Raw genomic sequence first — 17,059 nt, forward strand, 5'->3', positions numbered from 1 at the left:
AGAGGTCTTGAGAAAACTCCCAAAAACACAGACAAATCATAATGCAAAAATACCAAATGAATTTCTAAAAAAAAACATTCAAGAACACAGATTTCTTACACCAACATACTTCCAGACACATGCAAGAAAGAAGACATTTTAAAGAATAATGAAACCAACCTTAATCTGCCCAAAGGTATGATGATATTTGAGGAAGAGCTGCCCAATCCATGAATCTTCTTCTACTACCCTTAGCCAATTTTTTTCTACCCAAATCTTTTCTATGCTATTCAAAATTTTCTTTGTCTCCAAAAATGGAGAGTGGGTGATTACCCTCAAATTCTCAAATTCTTGCTTAAGAAGCCCATTCTCTCAGTTCTCACAAGTTTCTAAAACTCAAAAAGGAAAGTAAGACAAAAAGGGAAAAAGACTCTCATTCGAAAAGGAAAGTTTACAACTAAGATCAAACTTCTAATTTCAATTTTCGCACAACTCAGAAAAGCCAATTTTTAAAGTGTCAAAAAGGTCACTTAAAAGTAGAAACTTGCCTAAAATTACCCCTAACCCCTAGGTATACCTTATGGGCTTTAGGAAACCCTATTAAACTACCCCTAGGTGTTCATTTAACCCATTTTAAACCCCTCTGAAGTTTATTTTCGGGTCAAACATATGTTGACCTCTCCAAAGATTCTTTTTCCAAAGTATTTATGAAATTACGATACATAAATTGAAAAAAAAACTATAGTTGAACACTTTCCCACCAAGAGACAAAAATAAAACATTTAAACTTAAATCCGCACATGTGTCAAGTGACACAAATAAAACACTTTTACAAATTAAAACATGAAATCGTCTCTTGTGGTTTTTACACATTAAATTTAAATAACACTTAACACTCATGCAACATATACTGTTACGAATAAAAATACAACACAAACGGGGTGTTGTCTCTCCAAATAGACAACCCCTTGCTTACGAACATACATAAGTCTAGGTTTGGTTCTCCGTAATTTTCCATGGTCACATGGTAAATTTCCTGCGCATCTCAATTTACACATTAGTACTTTCAAATATCCACATATAATATAATTCAAAGGAATATCAATACACATCATCACTTGCATACAATTTTCATCTGCACAGATTAAATACATCTTTTATCAAGCAATTTCACATAAGCAATTTCATCCCAATTCACATAAACTTAACCATACATCATAGTTCTATTATCATAGTAAATTCCTGCAAATTCAATAACGACATCTATCATAGCAATATCATCCTATCTAACAATCATGTAGTGTTCTATCTCATAAAGCATATAAGTAAATCATCAAAACCTAGCAATGTTATCCAAATCTTGACATCACATAAGTTCTAAGTCTCAAAATGCATCAAAATAAAGTATCCATAATAGTCTAAATATAAAATCCACTGAAATGTCAGACTGAGTCGAGGTGAGGCCTCACACATCCATACATGTCTCATCCTGCATAATCATATACATGTCAATATAGCATCACCATCATATCCATCTAATCAAAAGCTCATGCATGTTCCTTGCTCATCATTATGCATACATATACATTTGTCATAGATATAAGCGTACATCAACACATAGATACATCTCACCTTGCATCACAAACTAGTCAGTGCATGTCATATAGGCATAATAATAACATCAATATCATGGTCACAACATACATCACTGATCATGCATACACATCAAATCTTGCATCACACACATTTTAGTACATCAAATCATAATCATCTATGCAAACATCACAACACTTAAGTGCATCATAAAATCATAAAAAAGTGACATACACATAATGGGCTGAACCAATCTCCATCATATGTGTGTGTGTGTGTCAAATGTATCTCAAAAGGTATGTAGAAGTCCATCAAATGTCTATAGTATACATTATATGGTACATAATCTATCAAATAATAAGATACATCACTAAATCATAATGAATACATGAATCGAGTGCATCACTCATGCTAAAAAGTTGCATGGTATGCAAAGAATCAATACAATCAAAAAAATCTTGTAATGTGTATGGTACATCAAAAAAAAAATTGCATTTGCATTATATATATATATTGAATATTATCGTCAAGATGGCTCAAAAAGGCTCTACTATGTACAATCTCTAGGTCCTTGTCCTGTAGTTGTCGGCCCTTATCCCTATCCCTAGGATTCCTGTGTGGATTCTATGGAATGTCCACTCTACTACGAGTGACTCCTCCTCCTAGATTCATCGAAACTCGAGTTGGATCTCCCTGTATCCCTGCTAGATCCCCCATCATAGAATGCATTGATTGACCTAGCCATGGCTGGTGCCACATATGTCTCTCTAGGATGGAGGGATCGTTGCCTATTATCACGATCTATACCACCCAAACTCATGGGACAAATCACGGGTCTCCTCTAGTTGTTTCTCTATTAATGAGCTGGCTAGCCTCCCCTCTCATGTGCCTCCTTCGGATTTCCTTGCATCATCCCACTCCCATTGATATCGGGTAGCCCTATCCTCTTTCTGTTGCCATGCATGCTCGACAATGTCCCTGGTAGTAATGGTTGCATCTCTCTCATATAGGAGACCATCCCTCTCAGCTTGTAGTTGTGTCATCATTTGATCCAGCTGGTCCCACTCATGCTTGAGTTAATCTCTCTCGATAGTGAGGTACTATATTTGATACTCTTCCCTGGCCAAAGCATCTTGTAGTGACTATATATGGGTTGTAGGATTTTTTGATGCTCCTGACCCCTCTCCCCTTTCTATCCTCCTCTACCTCTAGGGCCTATTCTCATTCTTGGCCTCATTTCCTTGTCCACCTGTAGCCAATGTTGGTGCCTACACACCCTCATCTATATTCAAGGCCTATGCTCCATCCCCTCCTCCTCTTGTCCTTGTCTCTATCTGTACCCTCCTCTACCCTCTTATGGTGGACATCGTTGGTGCTGTTGGAATCCCCCTCACCCTCTTGACCATTGTAGCTTATGTTGCAGTTGCACTCCCTTGGTCTAGGTGATATGTATCTACTCTAATGCCCTTAGCTTGTGTTTCCCTCCTCTGCACCCCTAGTGATGCCAATCATGCCATGCCCAATGGCCCTCATATCCTTTTGACTCACCATGCTATGTACGCATCAGTAACCCCTAGATATGCCCTCCTACTATGGGATCCCATGTCATGGTCACAAGTCGCATCCACTCAGTGATTAGTCCCTCTCTATTCAATGACGGTCCAAACTCCACCACTCTCTCTCTCTAGTCACCCGCTAAAACTTGTGCTCTAGGTCAGGCACATCCTACACAAAACCAAACTAGTGTTGGACCCTATCAGGTCTATATCACTCTACTATATACTCCCACCTATTGATTATGTACATAGGAGTGATAACATATGGAACATGTCATGGATCCTTGGCCCAAGTTGTCATGCCCATGTAGGGCCTCCATGTGATATTGTCTGCATCTATCCTATCCAAAATGACCCTTCGGTGGTCTAAATCCTTTGTCTCCTCATAATGTATCCCATCATGGTAACTATATACAACTATCCCCTCTGCAATCATGTCCAACCTACCTACTAGTTGAGTAACTTCTATATGCTCCCAGGCCCAAACCTGTAGCTGTGTGATATAACCAAAACTGTGGCCTCGGCGATAACATATGTCATGTAGATCCTGATATAACTCTGCCAAAACCAAAGTGATCAATTCATAGGTCACCCTGCATCAACAAGAATGATTCCAACTTGGATAATCCCCAAAACTATTGATCACCCACTTGTATCTAGTAAATGAAGTCATTGACCAATGCACATACATAGAAATAAATATGCTTGTCACGTGGCACCTATCTCAACACATGATCTAGTGGTATATATCCATGACATAGATCCATGCCAACTCCAACCAACCTTTGTATCACATGGCATCATCTGGGCATGCCCTCTTAGCGATGATTCGTACTCCCCTAATCGACAGTCTTTGAATTTGATAAATGTCCTCATCGTTGATAGTGATCTCTCTTGTCGATAGATGGAAAGTGGTAGTGTCACTCCATATCTCAATCATTGTTGTCACCATTGCCATATGTACCCTGATATGGGGCATCTTTGCCAAATATCCCAGTTCAATCGCAGCAATCCTCGCCCGCTCCACTGCCTCAAAATGCTCTACAACTTGCAACACCATAGATCTCCTCTCCCGGCTAACCAGGATGTCCAAGCTTCACTACACCCAAGCAAACCAGCATGTCAATTTTCCCTACCTTTTCATTTTCTTCTATTCCCCTTTTCTCCCCTGGAAATCATTCCCACCATCTTTAGCAGAGTTTATATTATTTTCCCCTGTCTTATCCCCTTTTGGCTAGATTGCATTCCCATTGTAATCCCTTTTCTTCCCCTTTCCCAACCCATGGGAATGTGATCATGCTGGTCTTTAACCCATGAGACCAAGTTCTCACATTCATCCCATGCACTCTAACCAGAGCAAGAGCGCATTCTTGAGCCCCCCTGTTTCTTGACCTAAGTCTTGCCAACCCCACTCCTTTGTGTGAGCGGTGGGAACACATTCCCATCTCTTTGATGCGCATTCCCATGGGACATGAACCTGCAAGAATGCTCCTTTTTCCCCATCAAAGGCTCATAAATGCAAAGCTAGGGTTTCTTCAGACTCACTTAGTGATCTAGGCATCGATGTCACCTGATGCTTGCCACGGCATCAACATGGTGCCTCTAAGACTATCTTGTTGCTATCTCATATACTGGTATCAAAGCACTAGAATTTTCTATAAAGCTCTAAGATCTCTATATTTCTCTCCACTTCTCTCTAGCACGCACTGAAAGTGAATAGTAAATTTTCAAATTTGCTAATATAGGGCCTTTTAAAACCCTATTTTCATCATCTTGGTCCCTTTGGGACCATTTTCCTCATCATTTCTTCCTACGGGCTCCCTTTTTAGTGTCATTTTTGCCTCTTCACTCTATTCTACACCATATTCCTCCCTATCCACTGAGGCAAGTTTTTTGAGTGGTCACCTAGTCCTCCATCTCCTATTGACCCTCTTGAGGAGGTATCCTTGCTTATCCTTTGTCTATCTAGTTGCTCCTTCATTGTTGTCAATCTTGTCTGGGGCATCTTGTTGCTCCTATTTCTTCCAGTCCTCAATGTCTCATTTTATTTGCATCGACGCTATTCCAGCATTGCCACAAAGAGGGGCAAAATGTAGACAATTAAATTTGGTTAATTAATTTAATCAAATTTAATTCCCTTAGTCACCTATATTAATTAAATAATAAATATTATTTAATTGGTTATGGAATCCCTCTAGCTAAATTAATTTAACTAATTGGGTCATGTCCAATTAACTAATTAATCTTTTAATCAATTAACTACCCTATCCTTCTTCTACTAAATAAAAAAAATTAATTATTTTATTTAGTTCATGTCACCCTTTTCTTTCTTTTATTTGAATTTAAATAATTCAAATAATTCCTTTTAGTCACATGTCTCCTAGCTCTAACCCTCTTCTAACCTTCCATCTAGCCTAACCCAAGGATTATAACTAACCCTATCCCTTAAACCAACCTTATCCACATCATGTGCACATTGCCTATGTTTATAAATTATGGAAAAGAAACTAATTTTGGGTGGTTATTTCCCAAATTGACATGTGTCTTTGGTTACACTTGCCCTCTTAGAGGACACTTGTCACTCCTTGCATTGCCACTTGTCCTCAATTGAGAAAAGTGGCATCCTCTAAAATCTCCCCTCATTTCCATCAATGTCTATTTAATCCTCTCACTTTCTTGCACAATTTATCCACTTTCATGCTCTCATACCATCATAATGACATTTTAGTTACTTGCATTCATTAGCTTTTTGCATCCAATTTATCTTAGTCTTTTGCATATCATCATGGATAATCTTCAAGCACTCTTGGGATTGTAAAATTGAGCATACATCCAATCGAAGGACCATCAAATCGAAGGGTTATTGATTTATAATTTTAATTGATTGTTTTACATTTAAATTTTTTTTTCCCTTCTTGTATGTCCTTATCTTGAGTGTTTAATTGATTTGAGTTTTTGCATATATTGTTAGCTTAGTATTTCAATCATTTTATTTGCATACATTTTCACTCACAAACATATATATGTATCTTATTATATTTATATACCTAGCTCTTGTTTGGCTTCCTATTGGGTTCGGGCTTGTGTTTGGAGAAGTTTCCTTTGGAAGTTTTGAGGTATTCTTATCTTAAGGTTAGAAGAAAATGTATTTCTTGTTTGAGGGATTGGATATCTTAGTTGTTTCCTTATTGAGAGTGTGTGATGTTGAGATTCGTCAAGGTTTTTCATCACCTTTCGATTATGTTTTGCGATCTTGTTGGGTTATTTATCCCGTAGTTGGTCATAGTTGAGCTTGTGGTGGTGTTAAATCATGTTTTTTTCCCTATTCCTTGTGTTTATATGTTAGTTTTGTTACCTTTTCTATTAATTTTGGGGAGGTGTTGACCCTCCTTGGTATGAGTGCTTCTTCTTGTGAGAGGTATCTATAGACACCTAAAAGTTGCACAACAAATTAAGTGAATTTTATTCATTTAATTATCCCTATTTCTTCCAATTAATTAAATTAAGATTTAATTAATATCCCTATTCTTCTAAATTAGCCTAGTAATCAAATTAAAGATTTGATTAATATTTCCCTTCTTCTATCCTAGCCATTTAATTAAATTTACATTTAATGAAAATCCCCCCACTAGCCATTTTAATTAAAAACCCTTTTGCATTTAAATAAATCTAAATTTATTTTAAAATCCCCCACTTGCAAAATCCTACAAATGCAAGTTGCATCCCCTATTTGGCTAAATAAATCTTTTATTTACCAAAATTGCCTATTTTCCCTCACCCAATTTCATTTTCCTACATCTCTCACTTACCTCCTAAACCTCTTCTAGAGCCTTCTAGATTCTTCTAAACCATCTTAATTGGCCTAATCAACTCCTAATCATGTCCTTTCCCTAAATTTGAGGAAGTCACTTCTCAAGTTTGGAGGAAAGTCTTCTAAATGAATTTAAGGCTATATTTCTTCAACAAGCTAACTTGTTGAGTTCCCTCAAATTTGGAAGGATTTGTACAAATTTGTCCCCAAAGTCTTCCAAACCATTAATGGTTAACTCAACCTTCCCCTCATGGTTAGAGACTTTATCTCTAACTTAACCCTCATCTAACCCAAGGGTTTATCAAGCATTCATGGCTTTAACCTTGGTTATCCTATTAACCCTTGCACAAGAGTTTACCCCTTGGGTAAAAGATTATCCAATGGATGACCCTAACCCAACCTCAACCTTACCTCCTAAGGTAACCTTCATGGTTTCTCAGGCATTTAATGCCTCTTGCATCTCCTCTCAAGCCACCTCTTGTTGACAATAGTCACCATTTCATTGGTGAAAATTATAAACATGGATTGAGTAACTTTCAATCCTAGCCCTTGTTGAGATTATTCAATCTCAACCCTCAATTTCCCTATTTTCCCTATAAATAGAGCTCTCAATCTTCATTTTCTATATAAATTTTTTATGCATCTACATTATAGTCTCATAACATTAAGCACATTATCTCCCTTTGATAGAATAGTATTTTATATAATTTTTTATAGCAGTATAATCTGAGATATATCATGTTAGCTTCATTTTAGTATCATTTTCATATTAGTTTTATCTTCATATCAATAGCTTGCACCATATCATTATCTAGTTTCATATCTCGATCATTCACTAGGATCATAGTTGCATCCATTTTGATCCTAGAATCATTTAAATCTCATTCTCTAGGTTGTCATCTTGAGGATCAAGTGCTCTTCCAAGTGAGGGCACCTTGAATCTTAGAGATCCTTAGAGATAGAGGAGCCTGGAACAATTTTAAAGAGTTTTGATTCATTAACTTTCTTTGTTTTGTTTTGATTTCTAACTCTAATACAATGTTTCATGTGTATGTTTGAAGTGTTCTTCTCTATTGCAGGTTGATCCCACATTTCCGGCATACATTAATTGGCGCCCGCCATGGGGTACGTCCCCAAAAATAACATCATTTTTTGTGCAGGTTGAAGATTGCAATTACGCCTAAACTTTCTTTTAGTGCATCTGAGACATTTTGTAGCGCGTCTGCAATCAACTTTAGCATATCCATCTCACTGTTTAGCGCATAGGAACCATCTCTCAGCGCCTTTAATCTTCTTTTTAGTGCATAACCTTTTTTCTGATATCTCAGCACGTAGGAGTATCAGATTAGCGCTTACAGGCATTAGAGTAGAGCATAGGGTTCATCTTTTAGCACATAGGCACCATTTTTTAGCGTATCAGTCCCATATTTTAGCACATAGACTAGACAAAGAGCAAAAACTTTGTAACAAAAATAGAATTTAGGCTTGTGAATCCCACCCTCAAAAATTGGATTTTTGCTAACCGACTGTGTGTAGGTTCTAACAAGTTTTGTGCAGGAACAGAAGGAATTAGTTTGGTTTTCTTTGCTTTCTTTCAAAGTTAGTAAAAAGAACTCATCTTTCCTTTTTTATTAAAATCTTAAAATGAACCTCATGATTTCTTTTAGATGCATAAAATGAACTTCATGCTTTCCTTTTGGTGCTTAAAATGAAACTCAATCTTTTCTTTCTTGCATGGATAAAAAGAACAAAATTGAAAATCGACCTAATGGTAAAAACCATCTAATGGTAGTATTAGATCACAAAAAGGTAAAAACAAAGGACGCATCTAATGGTGAAAACCTCTTTGAGGCACTTGAGGATTGGAGACTTGACACTCTTCCTGAACATTACCGGGAGAGGTCACCAATCTTGATTGAATCAACTCAATCAATAAAAATCAGCACTGAAGCAGTGGCCAAAATTATACATCTAGCAAAATCACTCATAGAAAAGGAAAAACCAAACTTTGTCCAATTCTTCAAGGAGAAGCAAATCATTTTTTCTTGGTCTAATGCAGACATGCCAGGGGTAGATCCAAATCTTATCATGCATCACTTGTCCATTTCTCCTGGAGCTAAACCAAAGATGAACCCGCATATGGCCATCTTGGTAAAACCAAAGCTAAAGAAGTTACTAGATGTAGGATTCATCTAACCCATTTATCATGCGTAATGGATTTATAAAATTGTGGCAGTGTCTAAACTGGACAAAAGCATCAGAATCTGTACAGACTTCTGAGATCTCAACAAAGCTTTTCCAAACGATGACTTTCCTTTGTCAGGCATCGACACCATTGTTGATCTAATAGTGGTACATGCTATGTTATCCCTCATGGCTTTTCTGGCTATAACCAAATCAAGATAGCTCCTGAAGACCAAGATAAAACTGCATTCACATGTCCGTGGGGTACATACTGCTGGAATGTCATACCTTTTGGCTTGAAAAATATTGGGGAAACTTATCAGAGGGCCATGACAATAATCTTCCATGACATGATGCACACTTTTATGTAAGATTACATAAATGATTTTCTAACCAAGTCATTCACAAGAACAGAACACCTGGACATCTTGGATAAAATCTTTCAAAAGACTGGAATAATTCAATGTCTGATTGAACACTAAGAAGTGTGTCTTCAAGGTAACATCTGGCAAACTTTTGGGATACATAGTATCAAAAAAGGGCATCGAGGTGGATCCAGCAAAGGTTCAAGCTATCATGGAAATGCCACCTCCTAAAAATATCAGCCAATTAAGATCTCTATAGGGACGGCTATAATCTATCTGATGATTCATTGCTCAGTTAGTAGATAAATGTCTCCCATTCAACCATCTTCTTCATAAGAATGTACATTTCAGATGGGAAGACAAATATGCAGATTCATTCAACCATATCAAACAATATCTGATGAATCCACCAGTTTTGGTACGACCAATAGCAGGAAAGCCAGTCATCCTCTGTATATCAGCAATAGAAGTTTCATTGGGGGCACTATTGGGACAAGAAGATCCAATGGGAAAGGAAAGGGCTATCTACTAAATCAACAGGACTTTGAATGGATATGAACTCAGCTATACATTCATTGAAAAAGCTTGTTTGGCAGTGGTGTTTATCTCTCAAAAAAATTTCCACTACATGCTAGCCCATACAATCAAGCTAGTAGCAAAGATTGACCCACTAAAATACCTACTTAGCAAAGTCACTCTCATAGGAAGGTTGTCTAAATGGGTTATGATCCTAAGTGAGTTCAACATTCAATACACGGAACAACGGGCCATCAAAGGACAAGGAATTGTGGATCAACTGGTAGAAGCACCTTTACCAGACAAAAATCCACTACACGTGGAATTTCTAGATACATATGTGCTCACTATCACACCCAAGAAATGGACCCTATACTTTGATGGATCCTATACCCAACATGGATAAGGTGTCGACATCTTGTTCATCACTCCAGAGGGACACACACTTCCAAGATCCTACATATTGATGTTCTCCTGCACCAATAACATTGCCAAGTATGAAGCCCTAGTGACAGGTATCAAAATAGTCGTGGAATGAAGAATCACATAATTGAAAGTCTATGGAGATTCTCAATTAGTCACCAATCAGGTCAACAATGATTATCAAACAAAGGATGACAAGTTGATGCCCAACAAGCACATGGTGGATGATTTCAAGAAGTATTTTGTGAACATCACCTTCAAGCAGATTCCAAGGTTGGATAATAGAGTTGTTGATGCAATGGCCACTATCGCCTTGCTCCTACAACTTCTAGATAAATGAAATCATTATGAATTCCTGGTGGAGGAATTATTTTCCCCAACCTATGACAATTCAAAATCCCAAGTTATTTGTGCCTTGACCAGTTCTAATTCCCCTCTATATGGGAAAATCTATCACTATCTCAAAGACAATACCCTCACACCTGACTTATCTCGCAACCAAAAAAGAAGCTTTATCCGACAAGCAGCCTGCTACACCTTAATCAATAACACACTTTATAGTCGAGGTCTTGATGGTACTCTTCTTCGATGCCTCGATCATAATGAATCAGACTCCGCCTTACATGAGCTTCATGAAGGTATTTGTGGTACGCATTCAAGTGGTCCTACTCTTGCTAAGAAAATCCTAAGGATGGGATATTACTGGCCAACAATGGAGAGAGAGTCCTATCAGTTTGCTAGGAAATGTCCTAAGTGCCAAATTCATGGCAACCTCATATATGCACCAACACAAGAGTTACAACCATTCACCACATCATGGCCTTTCTGTCAATGGGGACTTGATCTAGTGGGAAAAACCCATCCTTCCTCGTCAAATGGGCACAAGTTCATCATCACAACCACTGAGTACTTTACCAAATGGATTGAAGCAGTTCCATTAACTACTATGACTGGAAAGCAGATCTCATCCTTCATCTTCAATTACCTCATCTTTCGATACGACATCCCTAGCTCCATTATCACAGATAATGGAAGACCTTTTAAAAATCAAGATTTCCAAGAGCTTTGTGAGCGATTTCATATCCAACATCGCTTTTTGACACCTTATTATCTGCAAGGGAATCGTCAAGCAGAGGCCTCAAACAAAATAATTTTGAAAATCCTTAAGAAAACCATGAATGATGTTGGCAAAGATTGGCATGTACAACTCAATCCTGCACTTTGGGCCTATAGAACAAGTATCTACACACCTATAGGAGCTACACCATATTCATTGATGTATGGATTAGAAGATATTTTACCTATTGAGGTAGAGATTTCGTCACTCCGGGTATCCTTGAAAGGCCTCATTCCAGATGACGAATATCAAGTCAATAGGTTACAAGAGCTAGATTTGCTTGATGAACATCACCAACGTGCCTTTGATCATATCAAGGCATATCAACAAAGAATGTGTAGAAGCTATAATCATAAGGTCATCCCACGGGCTTTCAAAATAGATGATCTAGTCCTAAAAAAAATCCTAGAAATCAGCAAGACCAAGAAAAGAAGGGGAAATTTGAACCCAATTGGTTGGGACCCTTTGTCATCATATCAACCTAAGGATCAGGAGCATATAAGTTGTCAAATTCAGAAGGGGATGTGCTCGACAAACCAACCAACAACATCCATTTGAAGAAGTTCTACACTTGAGTCATCCAATGCATGGATCAAGCAAAAAAGCAAAAAAAAAAGTATCAAAAATCGTCACTAGAGTGAAAACCTGGCAAACAGGCACCTTGTGACACAAAAAAATCAAAAAATACAAAAAAAAAAATCGAAAACAATCAAAAAGTGCAATAAAAGCAAGTGGTGAAAACTTGGCAACAAGTGTTATTTGTGAGAGAATAGCTCCTCTATCTATCGGTACTCACATCATATCTTTGATCCATCTGATCTAAGCCCATAGCCATCGCAAAACACTTATACACACAACATTATCTCGAACATACTTAGCGTAGTCACTATCCTTGATTATCTAAATAGTTATACGTCTCATATCCCACCATGTCTTGGTGATCAATGTATATATCAACATCGACAAGTGTCCATAGATGGGGGCAGAATTCATCTTGCTTTAGCATTCATAATTCAAGCAACAAACAAGGATCGCAGCATACTAAGGAAACCAATGTCAAAACTGCTTATCAGACTAGAAAACGGGCTTCTTACATTAACTTTCAACATTTCAAAAGCTCAATGATGACAAAAAGAGCACAAACAAAGTGACTAACAAGGATGATAACGACAAGATTACAATGATCATTTAGTGGCATTTCATACTCAATTGCATTCATTTAGCAGCATTTATATATCTAATAGCATTATCATTATCATTTACATCTCATTTTCAAGATACATCTCATATCATTATCATTATCATTTACATCTCATTTTCAAGAAACATCTCACATCATACTTCTCATTTTCAAGATACATCTCATCATCATCATCTAGTCACATTCATCATTGCATCCCTCGCATGCATATCTATCACATCATCATGGAATCTTTCTTCACTTTCATATCTTCATCATTCATCAAAATTTCATCTATCATGTCTTATACAGGATGTATCTTTCCTGAAACTAGACGTTTTGATCAAGTCTTATACAGAATATATCTTTCCTGAAGCCAAATGTTTTGATCATCTTTGTCTTATACAGGAGGTGTCATTCCTAAAACCAGACTTGATCTCAATATTATCAATTCTATCAATCCATCTTCATTTGTATCCAATCTATAGCTAAATTATTTTGTGCAGGTTACTAAGGAGCTCCATTGTCTTCTCTTAGCATTTTTAGATCATCTTAGTGGCATTATAGCATAGATTTCATCATGTTTTAGTATATCTTGCTAGTTTCTTTTCCATGCTAGATCAATCTCATCTTCATAACATTCTCATGCTAGCTTAATCTCACACTAATCTTCTCATTTTGGTAACATATCTAGTTTCATATCCATTTATCATATCACTAAGATCATAGTTGCATCCATTTTCATCCTAGAATCATTTAAATCTTTTTCTCTAGGTTGTCATCTTGAGGATCAATTGCTCTTCCAAGTGAGGTTCACCTTGAATCTTAGAGATATTTAGAGATAGAGGAGCATAGAATGATTTTAAAGAATTTTGAATCATTAACTTGCTTTGTTTTGTTTTGATTTTTAACTCTAATGCAATGGAAATTAGTGAAGGTGTTTTTTCCTAAACTAGGATAAATTTGATATGTCATTCTTGTGTGTTTGATGTGTTTGAAGTAACTAATACTAGATGTACCATGTCCTTGGCTTGTGCAAGATTTCAAGAGTAAGTATATTTTTAGTGGGGGGCGGTGCAATGCACTTCCCTTCGCAACTTGGAAATGTGTAGATCTCGATGATGTTCTAATTATGTATCTAGGTGTGTAAAGGTTGTGGTTGTATTTTTCTCATGAGTGATTATTCTTTGTATTTCTTCAATATGTTTATGGTGCCTTCTTACTTATGGTGTGTATAGATCACCCACATCTTTGAGATGAGGATCCCTCAACATATTGTCCGTCCATGGTATTAATTTGAGATGTACGTAAACTATTGTGTCAAGTTCCCTGTGATGACTTGATGTATTTGTCTGTGATGATATTTTATACAATGTATGTGATATGGTATTATGCCTGATTCTACCATGCTTAATTTAATGACGTGTGATATATATTGGTTAATTATGTTGGCAAGAGACATTGTTTTGGTGAAGATCGATGCATGTGAGATGCTTACAAGTTGTCATTGATGGCAACCCATTTTAGAAGTCACATCTGGTGTACATAGATTTGGTATATTGGAAGTCATATTGTTCATAAGGCATAAGTTTGGAAGGCAGAATATAGTAACTGGTAGTGCATGCGATCATTGTGCATATATTGATTTTCATATTGTAATTTTGGTTGTGGTGATAAATGCAGATGATTTGAGGTTCGAGGAAGCTTATCTTGTGATCCTGATATCTGGTGTTGATTCATGAGCAAGATTGAAGTTCCAATATCCGGTAATTTAGTTAGTGCAGAGCTATTTTGGTGTAATGTGTGATGCGGAATTGTTGGGTTGATTTCAGTGATTGGTTTTGTGTTTGAGGAGTTTGAGCTGACTTGTATGAAGTTTTTTATCATTTTGTTTGGGTCTACATTTGGATTTGTGGGCAGATTGAGCCGACCTAAGGTTACACATTTCATGTTGTGTGTTATGCAATTTTTGTGAAGCCGACATGTTTGAGATCTTGGTAGGTTGTGTAGATATATAATGTCAATCGAGATGATCATTTTATGAAATGATATATGCGAATGTGGATGTTTGTTATGTGAATGAGCATCAGAATGTGGAATTGGTGCTCTGGTAGATGACTATGTAGTAGAACAGGGTAGAAAGGCAGAGTAGCAATTGACAGTCAGATTGTGCTTAACCGGAACTGATCCTTGGCATTTGTAGATGATATATTCTGGTTTAGACATTGTAATTACTCATGTATCTTAGTTGTAGGACATTGAGTCCTTTGAGGTTCTTTCCCTCTTATGTAATTGAGCAGTGAGCTCTAGGCAGTGTGCCTAAATGCAAGTGCATTCCCCTCATATAATATTATCATACTTCTGGCCATAGTATAATAATATTGTGGGTTCAAATCCCACCGTGGTTTTTCCCTTTCCGGGTTTCCATGTAAAAATATTGGTGTTATGGTTGTGTGGTGATTGCTTTATGTTTTTGCACTTTACTTTCATTCTTATGCATTTGGTGGTTTAAGAATCAGCTTAATAGATTTGTAAATTGTAAAACACTGATTCACCCCCCTCCCCCCCCCTCTCTCAATGTTCATTGATTCCAATAAATTGTTGATTAAATGTGACTTAACTTATATGTTTTGAGACATTAATTAATATTTATGTAAAATGAAATGAAAATGGGTTTTAAATCAATTATATGAAATAAAATTATAATTGAACCTCATTGGGTGATTATGCTATGCTTTGGCTATTATATACATGAACAGGTATACTTGACATTTGTGGAGTGATTACAGGTATAGGGTATCGAATCCACCTGGCTCCACAGATCTGAGCATACCATAATAGTGGTTAAATGGGAGATGTCACATTGGCCAGAATAATTAGTCATTCCATTATACTTGGTTTGACTATGATTTCTCATATTGTGACTAGTGTTATACCTCAGATACCATAATCATTAATCCTCCAAAAACCCTAACCTATAAGTCTTCGACTCGTAAAGAGTGTTTTGTGGTTTTAAATGGTAATATAATGTTTAAAAACCAAAATATGGCTTATATATATTCATATTTAAATTATTTGCATAATTAGGGTAAAATATATGTATTTCAAAATTAAAAATTTAATTTAATTTAATTAATTGTTTTCAAAATGGTAAAAGTGAGTCGGGTTTTAAAAGGGAAATGGGGTTCATTTCTGTAGTCATTTTTTTGAAAAAATTGTGTGCAACAAAACCCTCTTCTTGGTTAAAATTTGGTTTTTTGAGTGTGAAGTCATTTTTGGAGGGATTGGAGTAAAATTTGTTGCAAAAGGATAGGAATTGGAAGGGTTATTGTTGCTCATTGGGTTTGTGCTCTCCTTTTGTGTACTTGTGGAATTCAAAGGTTGAATTTTGAGCCAAATTTGATGTAGGAACCTCATTCCTTCTCCATTTCACTTCCTTATTGTTTCTAATTGTTTGCAAATAGTTTAATACATTAGGAAAACCATTTCCTTTAGGCAAAGTTTTTGTGAGAACTTTCATATAAATTTTCCAATTTTGGGGTTACCATGCCCATTTTCTTATAAAATGATGAAAATGTGTATTTTATTTTTAACAGGGGTGTTGGTCACTTTCAAACGAAAAAGGTATTCTTCATTTTCTAAAATTTGAAATTTGAAACTTTGAGTTATTTTTAAGGAGTTTTTGAGAAATTTATGGTTTTTAAGTTGAATAATGTGAGAAAATTTGAATTTTGGGGGAGATTTTTGGATTTTTTTAAATGTGGGAATTGGATTTTCATGTAAGAAATGTTGATATAAGTCAACTAGAATCATGTTGTAAATTTTGGACAAGTTTCAATTTTTGCATTGTTTTAGATGCCATATACTTGAGAAAATGTGAAAATGAAAAAATAGAATGATTATGAATGAGTGAAATGTGGGAACCAATGTATTGAAAGTGTGTTGTGAAAATTAGCCAAACCTTATATTTTGTATTCTTTTTTATGGCACATTCATTGAAGAACATGATTAGCCTAGAGTACAAGTATTAGAGCCAATGATGTGAGTGGCTTTCGATGAGGGCTAGGGTACGAAGGGTCCACCAAGATAACCTATTGATAAGTTACATTAAATTTGAAAATTAATGAAACCTAGTTAATAATGAACCAAGATAATTTATTCCCCTCTCATGCCTTGATTGCTTGTAAAGACTAAGGATGACTTGGGAAGACCTAATCATCTTTGGGGCATTAATCTTGTAAGATCAAGTCTCCTTTTCTATTTTAGAGAACTACTTGGTTTCACATGACTCATCCCTTCAATCTATGTGATGATAGTCCCTCTCTTTCTCTTTAA

Source organism: Cryptomeria japonica, chromosome 10 (genome assembly GCF_030272615.1).
Source record: "Cryptomeria japonica chromosome 10, Sugi_1.0, whole genome shotgun sequence".
Taxonomy (NCBI): Eukaryota; Viridiplantae; Streptophyta; class Pinopsida; order Cupressales; family Cupressaceae; genus Cryptomeria; species Cryptomeria japonica.